This window comes from Rattus norvegicus, chromosome 2, assembly GCF_036323735.1.
Source record: "Rattus norvegicus strain BN/NHsdMcwi chromosome 2, GRCr8, whole genome shotgun sequence".
Taxonomy (NCBI): domain Eukaryota; kingdom Metazoa; phylum Chordata; class Mammalia; order Rodentia; family Muridae; genus Rattus; species Rattus norvegicus.
In genome coordinates this window covers 139,316,278-139,333,965 of record NC_086020.1, presented here as the reverse complement: position 1 = coordinate 139,333,965, position 17,688 = coordinate 139,316,278, and the positions used below count along the sequence as shown (strand labels likewise).

The 17,688-nt window shown below is 42.0% G+C and overlaps 1 protein-coding gene across 1 annotated transcript in view; it reads right to left on the bottom strand.

Moving 5' to 3' along the window:
- The window catches only part of Lhfpl6 (LHFPL tetraspan subfamily member 6), a 197,931-nt gene that overhangs the window by 140,775 nt on the left and 39,468 nt on the right, over nucleotides 1-17,688 (bottom strand). The window lies entirely within an intron of this gene.

The following is a 17,688-nucleotide window of genomic DNA, read 5'->3' as shown; positions in this document are numbered from 1 at the left end:
AACAGGGACAGCAACGAATAGGCCTTTTTCTTGAGTTCTACAGGAGGAGCTATTATGAGAGTCTTTGTCTAGCTAGCAGCAAGATGCCTTACTGTGCCAACTGAAGAGCAGCTGAGAGAGTCCTAAAGACTGACCTGTTGGCTGATAACTTTGTTGTTTCAAAAGGAGGAAGAAAACAAAAGAAACCTTGTGATTTGAGGTTTAATTAATTCTGATCAACCAACATGTAGAGACTAATCAGTGAAGGAACAGGTAATGGAATCCTGAAAGGAAGTAGGTGGTCACCATCGCTTGTTCACCTTCCTTCATTGTTTCCTGCCCATTACACTGACTTTCTTTCTTTCTTTTTTTTTTTTATTAACTTGAGTATTTCTTATATACATTTCGAGTGTTATTCCCTTTCCCGGTATCCGGGCAAACATCCCCCTTCCCCCTCCCCTTCCTTATGGGTGTTCCCCTCCCAACCCTCCCCCCATTGCCGCCCTCCCTACACTGACTTTCTAAATTGCTTTCCTCACAACTACCAACTCACCTTGACCCCTTTGCGTGTATGTATACACACACACACACATACAGATACTCACAGGCATACACACTCACATGATCACATACATGCTCATACACACACTTACATACACACATTCACACACACATATACACACATTCATATATACACATGCATATACACACATGTATTCATACATGTATGCAAACACACTCAAATACACACACATATACACACTTATACACACTCATACTCACACACACACACACACACACACACACACACTATGGTGGTTTGAGTAAGTTTGGCTCTCACAGACTCATGTGTTTGATTGCTTGGCCCACAGGGAGTGACACTATTAAGAGGTGTGGCCTTATTGGAGGAAGTGTGCACTGTATGGGTGGGCTTTGCGATTTCCTATGCTCAAGCTCTGCCCAGTGTGGAATCAAAGATTCTTCTGGCTACCTGCAGGAGGACAGTCTCCTCCTGGCTGCCTTTGGATCAAGATGTAGATCTCTTGTTTCCTACAGTACCGTGTCTGCCTGCATGCTGCCATGCTTCCTGCCATGATGATATTGACTGAGTCTCTGAACTGTAAGCCAAAACCAATTAAGTGTTTGTCTTTATAAGCATTGCCTTGATGATGGTGTCTTTTCATAGCAATAAAACCCTAAGATACACACATACACACACACATATATATATATATATGTATACATACCAGACATTCATACACACACATACATATACTCACACATATACACACACTCACATACATACATATACACATTTTTACATACAACTCATATACACATACTCACATATGCTCACACACACAATACTCTCTCACACATAAACATACACCTAGATATACACACACACATATATATATACACTAACACACACATACACAAACATTCTCTCATACATATACACATACACAGACTCACATACATTCATATAAACCACATTCATATTCACACATATACACTTGAACATATATACACATACTTTTACATACTCACACAAACATATACACACACTTACATAACCACACATACATGCACGTTAACATACACTCACATATATATATATACTCATATACACTCTCACACACATACACACACAGTTGCATACTCACACAAACACATACATACATAGTTACATACACACATACCCACAGTTATATACTTACACAAACACATACACATAATTACACATATACACACACATAGATTACCACAAATTGACCACCACTGGTCCTATGAAAACCTTGTATACTAACACTATACTTAGTGTGTTGAGTAGGGACAGTCACCTTGCTATGAAACCCCCCGGACTGGGCAACTCTCCTGTGCATCTGCTCCTGTCTGGAAAAACACTTTTTGCTAAATACGTAGTGAGTATTTCTCAGGTACTGGAGAATGCCAAGCTGTAAGCACAGCGACAAACAACAACAAACATGATAGAAACCAGCCTGGAAGAATGGGCTGTAATCCACATAATTTAAATACTGTGTGACTGTGTATCTGGCATTAGCAACCATAAAATATAGGATGAGGGAAATTTCATGTCAGGAGAGGGCTGCCATAAAATAAAGGCTTACTGAGACTCTTAACGTATCTATGAAGTTGGACAATTTATATAATCATTTGGGAATTTCATTTCCTCCCCTATTTAATCATAGGTTTTACAACCAATATATGTAAATGTATCTGCTATGCAGAATTACATGCTCTCTGGTAACCAGTATGTATTACTTTGACAAGGGCTTAGGAGTCTAGAGACTAGGTAGAAGCCAACAGCATCACATGACAACTAAAATGGACATGAAGACCCAGATTGCAAGAGGACTGACCCAACTGCACTGTAAATAACTTATAATTAGGCTGTGTTGTGGAGAACATTCTAGGGTGATTTAAAAACCACATGTTAAAGGTGTTAGTGAGAAATTCAATGTGTGTAACTTTACTTTTGTACCATTTTATGCTAGAGCTCATGTGTTGTCTGAATAAATACACAAATACAACACCCATCTACTTTACAAAAGATGAAATAGAAATAAAAGTTCCAGATTTGAGGCTGGGATTAAAATAAGTCAGAAGAGTGTGGCAGAAAAGACATTTTTCTTCTTAAAATGTTGGTTGCTTGACCCAGGGTCTCACTCTATAGACCTGGATGATCTGGGATTCCATATTTAGACCAGAAAAGCTTCAAACTTATCACGATCCCCCTATTTCAGCCTACTGAGTACTGTGGTTGCAGGCACGAGCCACTACTCCTCACTTTAAAAGGGGCTTAAGCGGAGTAGAGAGGAAAAAAAGTGTAGGGAGAGAGGAGGAGAGCAAAGGGGAAAGCTGAAGTGGGGGAGAGAAAGGGAAATAGAGGAGAAGGAGTATAAAAAAATCATATTTCCTTTTTCTAGCTCCTGCTCCTGGAAAGACAGCTCTGAGACTAATTATTTATTAATAAATGCTTTGGGCATAAGCTTTGGCTCATTCCCTGACTAGCTCATAACTTATTTAAGCCATTCAAACTATTCTATGTCTTCCTCATAGTCAGTTACCTTTCCTTCAGACCTGACCTGCTTCCTCCTTGGTGTCTTCCTCAGCATCTCCAGCGTCTCCCCCTTAGCGTCCCTCCCAGCATCTCCTTTTTTTCTCTCCCTATTTCCCAGACTCCCCTCTCTTCCTGCTAGTGTCCACCTCATATTTCCTGCCATAGCTCATTTGCTATAGGTATTCTTTATTGACAGGCAATGCTTATAAGAGATTCTCTCTAAAGAGGAGGAAGAAGAAACAGAAAGGAAAAGCAAATTAACATATCTTAACACTGACAAGGAAGGACTGTGGAAACAGTCATAAGATAGAGGAACAGGAGAAGACAGCAAGAGTATGAGCAAAAGCCATGTGAAGCCAAAGTCAATGACAACATAGTTGGAATACGGCAGGCTGTACTCTTGGGATGTAAAGAACATAATAGCCATCAAGAACTCTACACGGAAGCTTCACTAATGGGCCGGAAGAAGGGACAGGATGTAAAGATACCACTGCTTTTTTGAGAATGAGGTGCAATTAACCTTTGCTGTGTGGGACTTGGTCTAGCACTCATACTAAACCTACAGGTATGCAGTCCCTCTCATAGGACGTCATAATATCTCTAGAGTACTTACAACCCCAGATACAGTGCAAACACCATGTGACCAGAGGTCTCTCTGCTTAGGGGACGGTGACAAGGAAAAGAGGGCTCCTGTTAGGGACACAGGATGATTTCTGAATGTTTTTGACCTGTAGTTAGTTGAGTCTAATGAGAAAGAACCTGGATACAATGAGGGTGGTCTGTATTCAACAAATAGTAAAAATGTGTGTGTGTGTGTGTGTGTGTGTGTGTGTGTGTGTGTGTGTGTGTGTGTGTGTGTTAGTGAGTGAGAGAGAGAGAGAGAGAGAGAGAGAGAGAGAGAGAGAGAGAGAGAGAGTGCTAGAGAGGGAGCGGGAAGACAGAGATAGAAACAGAGACAGACAGAGACAGACAAACAGAGACAGACAGAAAGAGAAACACATGAGAGGGAAGAAGAAATACTGAGAAAGTCTGAATTTTCCTCAAAAATTTGTGATTTAATCAATAATTTTTCTTTTTAAAAATTTTTGGTTTTGTTTTTCCTTATTTATTAAGATACAATTTACAGGTAAGTCTAGGATTAGGAGGTTGGGGGAGATTCAAAACCACGTTTATTTACACATCTTTCGAGCTTCACTACAATTTTGTATCATATGGTTTCTAGGAAGTCGGCATATTTGGGGTTGGCACCACCACCTGGCTCACTAAATGTCCAAGTCCATGGTTTCCTCCCCTGGGACACTTTGCGCATAATCTATTTTGATCTGTAGAAGGTACAGTGTGAAAAACAAAAGGTGTCTAAGCTTTTATTAGACTCCTGTGTTCTTCCAGGGAAAACCACTCTGGAGGATAAAGAAGCAGCTGCCACATTGCTCCTTGTCCACAGCCATTGTGTAGGCGAGGACTGAGTGGGAAAAGAGACAGACACATCTGCTATCAGGGAGCAGAGAGGCCATTATAGCAATAAGCCTAGTACAGCCCAGCACAGAACCAGCTAACTGCCCTTGTGGTGAATGGTGTGAGGAAGTGGGAAGGGCGCAAGGGTTTCTGAGGTATACAGAAAGATCCAAATGCAAAACCAGAAAGGGAACAAAACTCGAGGAGTAATTCTGTTACCTACCAGGAGGGGAATTCAGCCAGGAGGTAGCAGAATAAAAATGAACCCAAACGGTTCAGGTGAGGAGACTCTGGCTGACAGGAAGGGCATCACCCCAGCACAACTTGGACACTCGGGTCTACACAAGAGAACCACGGAGGAAGGAGCAGGAGAGAGGTGCTGTCTACTTGCCTCCCAGGCTTCAAGTAGCCCCGTGAATAACGTGCTTTTGTCTTTGATTTTCAGGTCTTTTTGCATCTGAATCCTAATTCTTCCCCCTTCAGATCCAGCTAAGAGCCATTTTCATCACAATCTCTAATCACAGGCTTCTGGGTAGGGTCACTACCTGAGAAAAGGTATTATCTATTTTTCCTTAACGTTCAGATTTCAAAAATGAATGACACCCGGGCACAGTTCTCTCCTCACTTAAAATTTATATTGAACAGATAATGACATAACTAATTTCCATAAGAATGTTTTTCATCAGAGTATTGTATTTCTGGAAGGATTTTATCCAGTGCAGCAATGCCATGGATCTCTCTGTATTCAATATTATCTTTAGTCTGTATATCAGCCATAATAAATTCACTGTTAGCTGCTCACTTGAGACAAACCACTCAATGGTTAACTTAAAGCCGTAAAGTCCCCTAGGAAGGGACAGTAACTGGCAAATGTTAATTAGGATCCTCCATAGCCTTCCATCTTCCTCACATACTTGACACAGAAAAACACACACATGGACTAACAAGGCTGTCCAGGCTAAGGACAGAAGCTCATGTAGTTAAGGAATTTTGCCTCTAGGGTGTGTGTGTGTGTGTGTGTGTGTGTGTGTGTTATGTGAGCACATGTGTATACATGTGTTTTGTGCAAGTACATGTATGAGCACATGTGTGTTTTGTGTAAGCACATGTATGAGCACATGTGTGTTTTGTGTAAGCACATGTGTCAGTACCTGTATATGAGCACACACCCATGTACTTGTACATGGAGGCCAGAGGAGGACATTAATGACCTCCTCTATTATTCTCTACCTTGTTCACTGAACCTAGACCTTGGCTGGTAGCCAGCAAGCCCCAGTGATCCCCTTAGCTGTACCATAATGACAAGTGCCACAGTTACAGGCTACAGGCACATGTGTGACCATGCCTGGCTTCTTATGTGGCTGCTAGGTTCCAAACTCAGGGAGGTCCCCATGCTTAGGAGACAAGTCACCTTGATCACCACACCCTCTCTCCAGCCCATTTTGCTTCTTTCTAAGCTGACTTACAAGGAAATGTTCATAACTGCGTGACATAAACCAGTGCATTCAAAGGGCATTTATGATAATCAATGCAGCAAGCGTAATTGTCATAGAAAGACTCAAGGTTACAGATTCACTGCAATAATCCTTCCTTTTATCTAACAGTTGGTGGATGCAGAGGACAAAATGTTACACCACAGGCACCAGCCCTTACGAAAGTCAATAGTCTAGACTGTACTGAGTTTTGTTGATTAAAATGAAAACCTTCATCCCTTACTAAAACGGATTCATTGTTATCTGTGTTTTGGTTAGGAATTAAACACATGCATGATCATCTCCTCAAATGGGAAGAAATCTTAAAAAAAAAAAACCGCAAAGATTTTAACAAGTAGAACATGTCCAAGATTGACTAAAAATAAATCAAGAGTCTGTTCACCATTATAAACCCAGACCTGATACAGATATCAGCAAGTAGAGACTACGAATTCTGGTTGATCTGAGACAGACTGAAGTGCACTTTAAATAGCCTGTGTTTTTAGCAAACATCCACGTGGATATTGATAAAGCTAAGTAATGCGCAGGGAGGAGAGGCTGCAGGCAGAACACAATTTTATATCTCGACAACAACAACCGAAGCTGCAAGAAAAACAGCACAGATATCATTGTTCAGAAACATCTGGGGCCATCCCCATCCTAACAGTCACTTTCAAATATTGCAATTACAACTAACAATAAAGGTAAATAAATTGGGAGCTGGGGAGATGGCTCAGTCAGTAAAGTGTTTGCTGTGCAAACAAGGCCCTGAGTTCTGATCCTTAACCCTCCCATAAAGACCCAGGCATGGCGGTGCGCAGCTGCATGCCAGCACCCTCCCTTAAAGATCTAGGCATGATGGCATGAACATATGTCCCAGCATTAGGGATGTGGATTCTGGCCAGATGGTCTAGACAACCAGTGAGTACTATGTCTAGGGAGAGACCCTGTCTCAAAAGGGTGGATAGCAATAGAAGAAGTCACGGGTACTAATGTCAGCCTTTTACACGCTCGCATGTTGCCTGCCCAGCACTCTGGGGTGTTCCTCAGAACTCTGCAGCCACTCCAGGTGAATGCTGATGTGCTGAGTCCACAAGACAGGATTAAAGCATAGAACAGCAGTTCTCAGGGAAGCCAGACATGCATTCTTCCTGCCCAGCTCACTTTACCTTCAGCCCCATCAATCTAGCATCAAAGTAGTCATTGACACCATTGAAATTACAGCGATCTTGTTTTGAATCTATAATTTGAAGGCTTTAAGTGATTCCTCTGGAAGAACCAAAAATGTTGAAATATACCTTCCAGACTCAAACTGCAGATCCTGAGAGACCCTTTCTGCTAGCTATATCCAGTTAAATTCACTTCTAAATTATATATTTAATCAAGTTTCAAAATGACATATTCTATTTGTTCAAAAATCGGCTAAATTATACTACAAGTTATATATATTCCTCTTTAAATGACAGCCTTTTTACCCATCCTCAGTGCATGCTAGCTCTGGAAAGTTTCAGCAATGCTTGATACACTAAAACACTAGCTATCTAGGACTTTCCTTCCAGTTTGTTAATAGCTTGTTTTCCCTCTTCTCCACAGTCATACAGATTTTGTATTTAACGATGACCCTCTGGGGCTTGTGTGCTTCTCTGTGTTCCCAACTGTCTCCTGACCACTGAGCTGGCCTCTACGTTGTAAAGACTTCCATTGCCTGAGATGGTTTGACCAGCAAGAAGTCACCTGTCTGATATTGATTGCAATAAACCGAAGAATCAAGCAGTTTCCTAAAGTAAACTTCATGTTGATAAGTTCCTCTATCCTTTCCCTCTGAGCTGCTGACACCATAACTGTCCCTACTGTGTCCCACAACCCAGCAAACCCAGGTCTACCCTTTGAGCAGATGACACATCTGGAGTTGTGTTTTGCTTCTTTCCTAAGACAGCCTCTTGCTGCGACCTGTGGACCTGACAGGGCTCATCCCTCAGGGCCACACCAGGCTCCCAGCAGCTGACCATGAAACACTTCTTGATCATAGCAGACATGTGAGGTTTGAAGTCTTGCTCTGAACCCAGGGAGTTCCCAGTGTTGGTAGTAAACAAAGGCTTCTTTAGGTAATGTGCCCCTCCTCCTCCTGCATCTCCACTTCTTTGCTTTCACAGCTGCCTGTAACCTTTGCAAAGAGAATAAAAATCCAGTGCTGAACGCGTTAAACCCCCACAGCCCCCTTTACTGTCGTCCTGGAAATATCTTTGCTTGTGCCAGGCATTGGCCAAGTTGTCAAAAACAAAGATTTAATAACAACCAGTTATTTCTATCTCTGATTGCCCTCTTGAATTATAAATTAATCTTTTTCCCTATGAGACTTATGGTTATAAAATTTAAACCAGAAAACGTTATTTTCCTGACTTCTCTCCCGCCTGGTAACGCTCTGCTCATTTACGGTCTTGCTGCTCTCACAGGCGTGCATCTGCTTTCAATTGGGGGTCCCCTGTGAGAAGGGTAGAGGCCATTTGACTTTTGGTTCACATTATAAAGCAAGGCAGAATTCAAACAGATGAACTGCTTGACCCACTCCCCACCTTCAGCCTCGGAGTCTAGGCCAACTCTAGATATCTAAATATACTCTAACCCGGGCCTGATCCCCTGGCCAAGCTAAATATTCTTCTCAACAGATACAGCAGAACTCACCCCTTCCTGACAATCCCTCCCCTAATGTACCTGAAAAGAACTGGGCCTTTGGATTGTGCTCGAGCTGAGGAAGAAAGGGAAATTAAAACACTTCTAATTGGGACCCCTTCCCTGCTACTGGAAGACCCCAAAGAAACAATGGCAGGGCTAGGAGGATGTGCCCCAGAGTCCAGCTACAAACACAGTCCGACATCCCTGTGAACCTCCATTTAGCACAGAGCCACTTTACACATGAAAATGGAACTTCCCCACCTTTCTCTGTGGTATTAAAATCACTTCCATTTTAGAGAAAGTGACTGGCAAGATAAAACAGAGACGGATACAGAATTTATGAGGTGCTTCCCACACATCTGGGCTACAATTCTTGCACTTGTCACCCCTGTTGACAAGCTTAAAATAAAACCAGGATTTTTATTTTTAGGTCTCTAGATGGTCTTCCTGGAATTTCTTATAAATTTATTTTTCCCCTTTGGCAAGAAGAATTAGCACAACACTGAATGAATAATAAGTTTATTCTGTTGCTTGGATTTTTTTTTTAAGAATGGAAAAAATCCTGCATGACTTGATTTTCAAAGAATTACTCTATCTTGTCAAAAGAAAGAAAGGTAGCCAAGGCAGTGAGGGATAGCGTCTGTAACAGCAGCTGCAGGGCAACCTTACTGTCTCTCAGCAGTCGATCTGCAGAAGTGCCATGGCCAAGCAAACATACATGATACCCATGCCTGGTCAACATTACCCTAGTCCAGGACCCAGGCCTACCCAAATCCATGTTTATTGGCAGAGCCCATGCTCAACAATAACTATTCACAAGCTCCTACTGGGTGAATAGTCCCAGAAGGAGGGAATGCTGGGACTACAGATAGATGAACACCTCAAATGTTCATATGATATGTAAGGGACACTCGTGATAAAACACTGTACTAAGACGAGCTCTCGTTTAAAGTCTAAGGAAAGAGTAAAAGCAATGAATGCACCATGTTGAGTTGACCTAGTTGGATACTCTTATCACTAACACTCTAACTGGAAAGCCAGGGCTTAAAGTTAAATAACCTTAAGTAAGGACTGGGGTTGGGATTCCAATGAATCTCATTTTATGCTCACTTTTACATGTTTCAATGAACTGAGCAGTTTTCTTGGGAGCAAATAAATAAACAAGTAGCCATATACTCAAAACACTTAGGATCAGGAGTGAGGGGTGGAGAGGGATCACAGATGAAATAAACGACCAGGACATGGCCCAAAAGTAACAATGTAAAAGAAAGTTCTGCACAAAGTGACAAGATGAACAAAATTGTATGAAAGAAATAATTTCTAGCTGAGGTTTGCCCAATGATTAATCTACTCAAACCAAGATAATTGAGTGTTTTCTATGTGTTTCATTTATGTACATTGGCACCATCCATAGCAGAAGCTCAATAAATAACTATTAAATACTAAATAATTAGTGTTAACTAATTAAGGCGTATTGGGCAAACACAGTGTGGAGTTACTGTAGATGGCAGGTAGCCAGGAAACCGCATGTTGCTGCATCCCATGCAGGAGCTTCAGTGAGTGGGAGAGATGTAGGACCAAGTGTGCCTGGAGGTGAGGGTACAGGCAAGCTGAGCATCACAGACTGTACTTATGGGGATGAGCTTATTCCCACCTGGGATGAGGAGACATTCTGTCCTTGAAAAGATTCCAGTGTGTGCCACCAAGACCAGGGTCATCAAAGGGCACCATCCCCGTTGTATCCCCAGTAAAGAGCATCCCCTGGAATGTAGCCAGTTGCAGTTCTTGACAAGCAAAATGGAATGCTATGTGTGTGGGTGTGGCTGAATCTGAACTATGGCATCTGGAAAGAAGAAGGGATTCTTGGTGGCCAACTCCCAACTGTAGACATCCAGAGACAAAACTCCACCAGGCTAGTGTCCTGGGTACAGAGCTAGTTAGAGAATGAACTAGAAACCCCATTGGATGCAAGCATCCCCCGCTTGCTATAGACAGACGGACAGCAGCTCATTAGGCTTGGTAACGAGAATGGTACCCATGGGTAACTTCAGGGCACACTGAACCACTTCTGGTTTTCATAGAAGTATTGCCAAGCCAGACCAGGATCATTACCATAGCTAATAAAACAAGCCACAGCTTTTATCGATGACGTTGGTGAAGAAAGCAGGTTGACACAACAGGAACAAAACAATCTGGGCACAGACCCTGCCCCAGGGACATGCTCTGAGTAAACAACATCTTTCTGAATATTACCGCAAGCTATTTCTGACAGAAAAAAAAATGGGCAGAACTGGTGGAAACCGGTTGGGTTTTAGTAGGGCACAGATGAGGCTTTAATGTACCTTGTGTAGATAACTTTTCCTACATTTTGTTTCCATCTGAGCATATAACCTTTTTTTAAAAAAAGTGAAATCTTTAGGGTACACTCAGGAAAATGGCCTTGATGCCCTCTTAAGATTCCAGGCAACTCAAGCCAAAACATTTTTTCTGAGATTGAAGCATATGCACTTAGACAAATAAGTATCCATGAATGGTATATTTAAGTCAAGAATGTAAAACTGCTGACTGTTGGGGCAAAGGCTCCTGGGACCTCAACCAGGTTCCACACTTAAACACACCTGAGAAACAGGGTTTGTGGCCCCAAGGCTTTGCAAATTTCCCCTCCAAACTTCAACTATCACACGGGATCTTCAACTACAGAAAAAATTGTTGATGCTAAAGAAAAAATATTATTTCACCATTCAACCCTCAGCCACAAGAACACTCTAGAAGGCTGAGAGTCTGAAATGGGAAGTGGTGTGGTGTTATAGTGTGCACCGTAAGGAAACAAGCCAGGTTTAACCCGAGTTTGACATGCATAACCCCAACTTAGAAAAGAAGAGGAAGAGATGATGGACAGAAAGCGACACCTTGGCTTGAACTCTACCCCTCCCACACACACAAGAAAGAAAGGAGAATCCTGTGACACAGGGATGATGGCACAACCAGAACTCATCAAGTGCACTTTGCCAGTGCCCTTCCCACGCAACTGCCAAGAGCCATGCTGAACACAGGCCTGGCTTGGACAGTTTCGGCGCCTTCAACTTTTTGATCTTATAATCTTGTTTTTTGGTTCTAAAAAGTCACAAGCCAGATCTGCTCAAATACTGCCAATGGAGTCGCTATGGATGATGGGAGGTCTGGAAGTTATCCAAACCATCTTCCCTTTGTGCTCATCCCCTGCGTGGCTAGAAACTTCCTGACCAATAACCCTTCCTCCCACCAGCCCAGCCTAAACCACTTTGTGTTCTGATAAAAGAGCAGAAGAGAAAAAACGATGCTGACTTTAGAGCTGCCCTGCTCAACCCCCCAGTGGCTTCCAAAGGGGTATTACAACACATCTAAATTCATTGCCCGCCACAGCTCAGCCCCAGTTGATGTTTTCCAATATAGCAACTGCCACTTCTCAACAAATACCAGCAGTGGTTTATTGACTTATTTTTGTTACGGTAGAATCTTTCCCAGAAAAATAGGAAACAAAACCCAAATCACATAAAACAAATAAAAATATATCATCATTACAATGTTATGTCAGAATTAAAACCTGTGTCAGCTCCTTTTTTCTAAAGCCCTGTGCCTTTTCACTCTTCCCATGTATGTACTCCCTAGGATTAAAAGTGAAGGAAAATAAAGTTATTCTCTACACTTTAAAACAAAACATGTAAGATACATAGCTATCTTTATAAGGAAGCTGTAAATATGGTACAATGGTAACCCAAAAGGTTGTTACCCTTAGCCATGTGTGAGAACATTCGTTAGGTGTTTCAAAGAGAGAGTTCACAGCTAAATTACACTGGAATACATCACACACCGTTCTTCCCTCTGAAAAATGAGGCACAGTTGATCCTCATGGAGTGCCTTGAAAAAATGGGCTAAAGTCATTTGACCAATGACTTTTTCAAACCACCTTCAGTGCTCACCCGCTTACTGCTTTTGAAGAAACACTCGTGAATACAAGGTTTCTGAAAAAGCAGTTTGGAAAATATGCTACAACTAACACGATAATAGCCAGGCTTACCTTAAGCCGTTGATATTCCTGAAACACAAAATTGAAGAAATAAACAGGAAAAATACATTACAATCTTGGGCTGTGAGATGCTTCCAAAAAACCCCATATTATGTTCAATATTTGATTCCAGAAGAGATATAGATGTGGGTGGCTTAGGTCCCTATCACCATCTGGGCATGGGGTGAATTAATTAGGACACAATCTTCATTGGTGAAACAAAGAATGCCCCCCACCCTCAAATATAGCAGCTTTAATGAGAGGGGTAGCATCCCAGATTGTGAGATGACCATCAGCAACATGTGGCTTTCCCACTGACTTTGAGGTGGTAGCTCCTCTTTCCACCATTACATGTGCATCCCCACAGTAATTCTGGAACCAGCAAAGATAATGCTTTCCCTTGTGACACAGACGTGTGAACATGACTTCCACCTACATCTCAGCAGTCCAAACTTGCTTGCCTAACACACGTAGGAGCCAGAAACAATCTCCTTAGCCAGGACACCCATGGTGTTTCTACAGAGACAGTTGAGTAAAGCTAGAGGCCCCACCACCACTACTACAGGTTACTGTAGATCAGTCTTTGGAGTGCTCTGCAGGGACCTAACCCTCCCTGTATCTATAGCACTTCTGAAATAATAACACTGCTTTCCTTACGTCCATATGTGTCTCCAGGTAAGTAATGCTTCCCGTGTCAGTGAGCTTCCCACTGACAAGACCATGAAAGAGGTGCAGCATTACTTGTACTCTTGCCTTCAGAGGTTTCAGTCCATGGCTCCGCTCATGGTATGGAGGGCAGAGAGGAGCAAAGGTGGTTACCACATAGTGACCATGAAGCAGTGTGAGGGATGAGAACAGGACTTGGTGCAGAAGAACATGACCCACTGACCTATTTTCTTCTGCTATGACCAGGAAGCAGCATGAGGGGTCAGCATAAGAATCAGTGCAGAACAGGACCCACTGACCTATTTCCTTTTGCTATGGGTCATCGCCCAATGTTTCTTGAACCTCTCCAAATAGTGCCACCAACTAGAGGTCAACTATTTAATGTGTGAGCCTTATATGGTGGGGTTTAGGGATACTTCTTATATAAACCCTGACACCTCCCTCCTGTTGCCAGCTGTCAAATCTCCAATTCAAACAGGTTTGGCTGTGATGGTCATGATAACCTGGGGTCAACACACTGAGTTGTGCCTATCATGGGCTCACAACCTCAATACAAAACACATATGTACCCTTGTTGTCCTGAGCCTAGTGACGGCATTCAGAAATATCAAAATTGGGTTTTTCCTTGCTGAGCGTAACCTCTTACACAGGAAAATTAGATTTATGACACCAGAGAAATATGTTTTCCAGTAATGACAAATAAGAGACAAGAGATATGTATTTTAGCATGAAGCTCACCTTGAGGCAATTTGGCAATAATCACAACTACTTATAAAATTGCCAGTCTTCATTCTTTTCAGGAGTCTACAGCACAAATAGAAGTTGATCCTGCTCCAGTAGAAAATCTCTCTTTTATGTTCTTTAGGGTCAGGAAATTGGTGCTCTCTTGTTATTCTCCTACCTCCAGCCAACAAGCTAGACTGCTTTATATGGCAAGCTCCTGGCTCTTGGGTGGTGGTTAAGTATGAATGTGCACTGTATCCATCTGATGCATGAGCGCTCTCTCTCTCTCTCTCTCTGTCTCTCTCTCTCTCTGTCTCTCTCTCTGTCTCTCTCTGTTTCTCTCTCTTTGTCTCTCTCTCTCTGTCTCTCTCTCTGTCTCTTTCACGCACATACACAGACACAGACAGACAAACATACACATACACTCATATACACACATGCAGACAGACAGATAAGACATACACACATACACACACACAAACATTCAGATACACACAGAGACAGAAACACACACAAACAGACACACACACACACACACACACTAACAGACACATTCATCTGATTGCTTGGACCTCAGCTGGTGAAGCTTTTTTGAGAGGTTGTAGAGTCTTGTGGACATGGGCCTAGCTAGAAGACATAGAATAGGGTACAGGGCTATTGACCAGCTGCCCTTCTGGAACCCTCTCCACATCCTGGCCTGTTAGGATGTGAGGAGTTGCAGCCACGTTCTTCTGCAGCCTTGAATCCTTGCCAGGACTGACCACACCCTGCCTAAGTATGAGCCTGAGTAAAGCCTTCCTCCCTTAAGTTGCTCCTTCCATTCCCTTTGACCCCATGAGAAGAAGAGCAACGAATACAGACTTGGCAAAGCATGCTGGTATTAAGCATTCGTATGTGACTATGTGTGGCTGAGAGACAGTGACAGAAAGCAAGTGAAGGAGACTCCTAGGATTAACCAGGGTAAAAATTTAAAATCCTTTCTTGCACCTGGGTGACGGTGGTGCATGCCTTTAATCCCAACACTCAAGAGGCAGAAGCAGGCAGATCTCTGAGTTTAAGGCCAACCTGGTATACAGAGCAAGTTCCAGAACAGTCAGGGTTACACAGAGAAATCTGTCTCCAAAAAAAAAAAAAAAAAAAAAAGAAAGAAAGAAAAGGAAAGAAAAAGAAAATAGAAAAAAAAGAAAATTTTTTGCACAGCTCTATAAATGTTAATATTCAAAAATTTCAAAATATCTTTTTAAATAACGTACTAATTTTGTTTTATGTATTTATATTAGTGCCTGTCTGTCTGTGCACCAGATAGATATCTAGTACCTACTGAGGCAAAAGCAGGCCATCAGATCTCTGAAGTTATAGGCAGCTGTGAACTATGGTATACAGGTTCTAGAAACAGAGCTTGGACCCTCTGTGAGAGCAGCAAGTATTCTTAACCACTGAGCCATCTCGCCAACCCTCAAAATATCTTATAAGTTAAATAGTCAAGGTTTCAAATATGCAAATGATAGGTTGTCATTTGTTGAAAGGAATTGGAGAAAAGATATGTGTGTATATATAAGTGTGTGTGTATCTATATCTATATATATATTTCTACATCTACATATATATCTACATCTACATATATATATCTACATCTACATATATATATATATGTATCCTGTCGTGCTTATGAATATCCTGCATAACTGTATAGTAGAAGCAGAGTCCTCTGGAGAGACCTGAGCAGCAGACAGTGAGTGATTCTTCTACTCTCTGTCATTAGTGAGGCTATAAACGTGCAGCACACCCATGCATTACCCATTCAGATAAATCAGTGGGATAATTACATGTTTTCATATTGTTACTGAATTATTTCCACTTGAAATGTTACCCATGTTATTTTCCTATGGCTATCATAACTGGCATCATAAAAGAAGAAGAATTTGTTCTGTCAGGGTTCTAAAGGCTAGAAAAACCCAAGGTTCAGGAAGGCTATGCTGAAAGTCATGGCTCTGGGAAAGGACCCCTCCCCCCTTGGGTGTAGAGTTTTTTCTGTATGTCCCTGTCCAAAACTCCCCATTGTTTCAGCAACCTCAGTCATATTAGATTAGGGCTCACCCTAATAATTTCATTCTAGCTTGACTGTATCTACAAGGGACCTTGTATTTCTAAACAAAGTGGTACCCACATGTGCACGGAGCTAGACTTCAATACCTGTCAGGAGACAGTTCAATGGCACTGCCATAACCACACCACTGCATGCCAGGCCCCATGCATCTCCTTTCTCTGCTCCTTCAGTTTGGTCTGAGCACAATACAGCACGGGAACTGGGCAACCCTAACGGCTACCTGCCTGCCCTTGGTGCTTTGGCTAGTATCATAAATGGTAAAAATTAATTTCTTTTTTTAAAGATTTTTATGTAGTTTATGTAAGTACACTGTTGCTGTCTTCAGACACACCAGATCCCATCCCATCCCATCCCATCATATCACAAATGGTTGTGAGCCATTATGTGGTTGCTGGGAATTGAACTCAGGACCACTGGAAGAGTAGTCGGTGCTCTTAACCACTGAGCCACCTCTCCAGCCCCAAAATTAATTTCTTATTGGAAGAGATTTTGGTAAAAATTCATTTGTATCCACTTTAATAAGGAAATCAGGCCATTTGTATGAAGCACTGAGTGGCAATTGCAGGTTCTGGGTGAGGCTGCTTTATGAATTCAGAGCTAGTACATACTCTTTGTTTTACTAGTTTCCCCATTTTTATCTGGTTGAAGATGCTCTAAATACATATGCACTATTTAAAATTTTATAGCTGAGGCAAATAAAATAGAAATTAACCTGAAGATTTATTAAATGCAGAATATCATCGTAGTGTGGTAATTTTATCCCTTTTTGAGGGTCACCATCACCTGTTCTTGGTTATTTAAGTGAATAAGCAATCAAGCTCTGGGCACAAAACAGAGGAGGCAGGAGGTCTTGCAGAGACCATTAACAATCCAAATGAAAAAACTCAAGCCATAAATGAGCAGAATAAGCGTATTTAACCATCCATGAAGGGTACTTGATTAATGACTTCAGTTTTGTCAGAAGGAGGAGGAAGGTGGGGTAATCGCATCTCTCCATCTTTGTATGTCTTTTCATCTTCTTGGCAGAAGATCTACCTGCTTGTCAGGTAATAGCCCTGTGTTCATATGAGCCAGCAGCAAACTTCTATTATCATGAAAGCATGTTTGCCCTGGAGCAAGTTCTAAAAAGTCAAAGAAATGTCCAGTGTTGTGTCTCTCTTTGACACTATTAAGGTCTTGTGTTCGATACAATTATGCAACCGTGTGACAACAGCAAAGTTATGGAGACCATGACAGAAGAGAAGGAGGCATGATCCTGGTTATTTTTGTGGATGATCTCTGGTAGCTGTGAAGTTGAATCACTCACATCTCCCTCAAGAAGGGTGCAGAGTCTGTTCACAGATGAGTTGTAACATCTTCAACCCTCATCTTCCAAGGCACTCAGCCAATGAGTGAGCACCACAGATATATGAAAATAAGAACTCAAGGTTCTTCTTACCTTGCTCAGAACCAGTCCTACTTGGCCTGGTTAAGACCAGAATGG